The sequence below is a fragment of the Oryza sativa genome, chromosome 7 (genome assembly GCF_034140825.1).
Source record: "Oryza sativa Japonica Group chromosome 7, ASM3414082v1".
NCBI classification, from domain to species: domain Eukaryota; kingdom Viridiplantae; phylum Streptophyta; class Magnoliopsida; order Poales; family Poaceae; genus Oryza; species Oryza sativa.
Genome location: NC_089041.1, coordinates 8,514,698 through 8,519,956, shown reverse-complemented (window position 1 = coordinate 8,519,956; position 5,259 = coordinate 8,514,698). Strand labels below are relative to the sequence as shown.

Below are 5,259 nucleotides of genomic sequence, written 5' to 3'. Positions count from 1 at the left end.
TGAGAAAAAAAATCAAAACATCTAGCCTTAATTTTCACTTAAATTAGAGGACCCGATATTTCATGCCATTAGATTAAATCTATTAAAATCATTCATTCTAATATGGATCTAATGCAAATGGATGGAGAGGAAGGTACGATGTACTATTCGTAAACAGAGAAAAAACCAAAAAAGATCCTTCCTATCCGATGCATATGGATGGAGAGGAATGTACGTATGTACTACCTAAAACACAGAAAAAAAACAAATTACATGTTACGTTCGTAAGAACTTAACGTACGATCGTAAGATCGGAAATTATAAAGATAAAGCCGAAAAAACCAGGTTATATATAAAAGTCCACTAAACTTTTTATAAACGCTCTTAAGCCGCTACATGACTCCTACAAACGCTACTAAGCCGTCACGTGGCGCTCTAATAAATTAGAGAAATCTAAAAAATTCTGAGAAAAAAAGAAAAACATCATATCATTGTTACATCACCTGCTCACTATTTTATCCAAATTTTCTAGCTAGCAGCTCAGCACATAAATAATAAGAAATGCTATATTAACTATCTATTATATAGTAAATATCAAATAAACTCCCTACAAACGCTCTCAACCTATCACTATGTTGTGTGCTATAGTGGCACTCTAATAAATTAGAGAAAATCCTATAAATTCTGAGAAAAAAGTAAAACATATAGCCCTTAATTTTTACTTAAATTAGTGAGTCCGATATTTCAGGCCATTAAATTAAATCTATTAAAATCATTCCTTCTAATATGGATCTGATGCGAATGGATGGAGAGAAAGGTACGATGTACTGTTCATAAATAGAAAAAAAAACAAAAAAGATCCTTCCTATCCTATGCATATGGATGGAGAGGAATGTACGTATATATGTACTACCTAAAAAAAATTATTACATGTTACGTTTATATGAACGTAACGTACGATCGTATGAACAGAAATTAAAAAGGATAAAGCTGAAAAAACCAGGTTATATATAAAAGTTCATTAAACTTGATAGAAACTCTCTTAAGCGGTCACGTGACTCCTACAAACATTACTAAGCCGTCACGTGGCGCTCTAATAAATTAGAGAAATCTAAAAATTTCTGAGAAAAAAAGGAAAACATCGTATCATTGATTTTCACTTAATATGGTGGACCCATCATTTTATCTCCTATTATCTCACCTGCTCACTTTTTTATCCAAATTTTCTAGCTAGCAGCTCAGTACATAAACAATAATATAAGAAATGTTGTATTAACTACTCCCTCTGTTTCATAATGTAAGTCATTCTAACATTTCCCACATTCATATTGATGTTAATGAATCTAGACATATATATCTATGTAGATTCATTAACATCAACATCACTATGAATGTGGAAAATGCTAAAATGACTTACATTGTGAAACGGAGGAAATATCTATTATATAGTAAAAATCAAATAAACTCCCTGCAAACGCTCTCAACCTGTCGCATGCGTGGTGTGCTACAAACACTCTTAAGATGTCATATGGCGCTCAAATAAATTAAAAATCCTAAAAATTATGATAAAAAACAAACCATTCATTTTCTTTTAAATAGGTGAACCCAATAATTATAACTACTACAATAAATATTTTTTAAAAGATTTTTTCTATCTATATTGATTCACATGCATAACTAATTGTACATATATGAGAAATAATTAAAGAGAGGGCTAGCATGATGGTAAAAAAACCAACGAAAGTTGTTGAGATTTCTTCACGAAAGAGAGATATAAAGAACACTCAATTCAAAATAGAAACTCAATTCAAAATAGAAAATACGTTACTTTAATTTTAATTTATTTTGTTAGAACTATTTTCGAAACAAACTAATGGGTATGCCCGTGCAAATGCGCAGAGTTGTAGAAAAATATTTCATGAGGTAATTTGGTTGTCTTTTAGCTTTTTATATAATTGAAACATTTTCGATTTACTAAAAATATGTTCGATCTACTCGGTGAAACTTGATATTTTTTCCCGATTCGGGAATGTTTTCATGCCGCGGGGTCTGAAGTTCCTGAATTTTCGGAAATACGGGAAGTTTCGAACCGAAATTTCAGGGCTGACGGAACCAAGCTGCCGCCTGTTCAATTCCTATTTCAGCGCCACCTTCCCTCCCATCCTCGGCGTCTCCTCGACCATCATCGCCGCCGCCGCCGCCGCCGCCGGCGGCTCGCCTCATCCTTTCTCCGGCCAGCCGGTCGACCTCTCCGTCAGTTTCTCCGCGCCCTGTCCTACTCGCTGGGGTAACCACCGCCATCGTCTTGCTACTCCTCTTCGTTCCCTACAAAATCCTACGAGCCATTTTTCGTTTTGGGGTTTTGGGGTTGGGCAAGGGGGAATTTGAGGGCTGTGATGATAATGATGCTTTTTCGTTGGTGATGCCGCTGATCCAGTTTTGCAATGGGGGATCGATCGACGCCGTTTTCTGGATGAATCCGTCCTTGAAATCGGCCATTTTACTTTTCCTTTTTTGGGATCAAAGAGGTAAAGGGGTTCTTAATCTTGTAGAAGAAATGGCCTTGGCAAAGCAGTTGTTAAGTGTTGTCGATTAGGTTTCCAGCAATCTGCGGAGGTGGAATGATTTGGGGACTAATGTGGTTTTGTTATTTGAGGCCTCAAAGTCTTTAGATTGGTGGGTGAACATAACGGAAATTTGTGTGATTGATAAATCAGGTATTGGGATTTGTGGATTGGAGGAACTGGGTGTGATAGGTTATTTTTATCAACGTCCGCAAGGGATTTATGGTTCTTTTAGGTATGGTGGCACTGGCACCAGTTAATTAAGGGTTCTTGTTGAGGTTGATCATTTCTTGTGCTCCTTGTTGAACTGATTCCCGATTTATAATGGAAATATAGGAGAAAAAAATGTGGAAGAGTGGTGAAAATTGGTCTTGTTGCTTTTAGTGAATGGTAGGAGCACATGCTTTGCATCTTTCATATAATCATATTGCTTCAAGGAAATAATTGTGCCCTACCCGTGAGAAGGAATTGGTTGCATGTTTTAGTTGTATTGGCATATATCTCTGATGTCTATGTTGTAATAGTTCAGAGCATGAGTGCATGACAGCATTGTGTTTTCTTTGCGGATGTGCCTGTTGTAGTGGTAGTGGTAGATGATTCTTTTCCTCTTTAGAAACATGCAGTCCGTATATCTTTTAGGAAGTCATATAACAGTGGAAATTCATCATATTGTTCTCTAGCCCATTTTTCACTTCGATTCTTCACTAAACTTTCAATAGTTCCAGTGTGTTTTATTGTTTAAAGCACAAAAACTTGATGTTTGATTCTTCTGATGTAGAAGTAACAATCTAATGTTAGTTAGTTTGATGATATTGGGTGCCTTGAAATTGTCGATTCCGTTGGATTAATATATTAATCAAAGTATGGTGAGTGTGTGGATTACATACAGCAGCCAGACTCTTATATTTCTGGAAACTCCGATCCAGCGTTAAGACTAGCGAATTACTCTGTTGTAGAAACCAGACTGTAATTTTTACCGAGTCAAGTATTTTTTTTTGGCGTAAACTGGGAAGCTTCTTTCTAATTACTTAAACAAGTTTTTTGATCCAGCCATTTGAATATCCATGTATTGGATGTGTATTCTGTTACATATTCAGTTAGATCCTTGATTTTCCATCCTGCAGATCTGTTCCTTTCATATAATCCCCTCAATTTCAAATTCTTGTTCCAAACTTTATCTTTTATTATGGAGTTTTATCATATAATAATAGTAATTTTGATAGGTTTGTGGTGACAACTTTGTTCTTATTAAGGTTTGCAGCATGTGTACGCTCTGACATGATGTAGGGTCTGAATAGGAAGAGCTAGCACCTGTGTGGAACTGCATAATAATTTTGTAATCTGAAAAATGTTACTTACATGCTAAATTGTAATTTTCTACTTCTCTTGTGCTTTCTATTTCCACCTTATATTAACTGAAATCTCATTCTTGTTACCAAAAGCGAGCTAACCTATCTCATGCCATATCTGAACATGCTTGATCAGGTCCATCCAAGCTTCAAGATGACAACATGCAAATTCATCACTTCCTTCGCACCGGGAAGGCGCAGCATCGGAACGCAGCCTCCCATGGCTGCGCCACGAAGCCTTTCCACCCGCGTGATCAGCTACCCCGACCGCCGTTCCGCGACCCCGACCCCGAAAGCCGGCCTGAGGAAGCTCTGAGTCCCTGCGGTGGATCTCTACAAGGTGAAGCTCGTCTCGCCGAAAGGGGTGGAGCACGAGTTCGACGCCCCGGGTGACGCCTGCATCCTGGACTCCGCTGAGACGGCGGGGCTGGAGCTGCCCTACTCGTGCCGCGCCGGGGATTGCTCCACCTGCGCCGGCAGGATCGAGGATGGCGTCGTCGATCAGCCCAACGGGTCGTACCTCGACGATGCGCAGCGGGCTGATGGCTATGTCCTCACTTGTGTTTCCTACCCGAGGTCCAACTGCGTCATCCACACTCACAAGGGAAGAGAAGTGTAGTGGCCGGCCGCGAACGAGTCATATCACGTTCGTGTCCAGATCTCAGATGTTGAGAGACGGTCTTACAAACTATAGCTTCTGTTAGATAGTTGTCCGGAATTAATGCAGTATTTGCCCTTTTTGCCGTTGATGATAGATTAGCTTGAGTTGGGGATGTTGGTGCATTGAACTGAATTATTTACATGCTGATATTACTGGGTTTTATGGAGGGAAATAATACTACCTCCGTTTCAGGTTATAAGACTTTCTAGCATTTCCCACATTCGTACAGATATTAATGAATCTAGACATACATATATTCATTAACATATATATGAATGTGGACAATGCAAGAGGAAGTAGAATACAGTAAATGAACTGAAAAATGCTGAGCGGCTGAATGCAATGCATAGTTTTGGAACTCAGCTATATATAATTTTATTTTTTAACTAATTTCTGGGATCGTTTCATCAGGATATTTGTAATTTCCCTTGGGTATTTTATCCTTATGCACTACTCACTAAGGCCCTGTACTTTGGTTCCTGCTTAAGCCATACATGGAAAACTATGTTTTTCTATAAATTTGGTCAAATTTAAACAAAATTAACTATTAAAAATTTAAAATGCTTTATAACATAAAATGGAGGAAGTAGCTAAACTGTTTCCCCCTTCGATGTTGATTGGTAAAAATCCTGTCGAATATTTTTCTTGTCAGAATTGCTGCTGCTTCGAAGGAGGCATGCCCGGCTGCCTTTTTTTCTTTTCAGTT

The 5,259-nt window shown here is 38.1% G+C and overlaps 1 non-coding gene across 1 annotated transcript; it reads left to right on the top strand.

Annotated features, from left to right (window-relative positions):
- Window positions 1–2,106: 2,106 nt before the first annotated feature.
- LOC4342845 (uncharacterized) lies at window positions 2,107–4,752 on the top strand. Its single transcript, XR_010742641.1, has 2 exons — window positions 2,107–2,266; window positions 4,029–4,752. It is a non-coding gene; the product is annotated as an uncharacterized protein (transcript).
- Window positions 4,753–5,259: the final 507 nt, after the last annotated feature.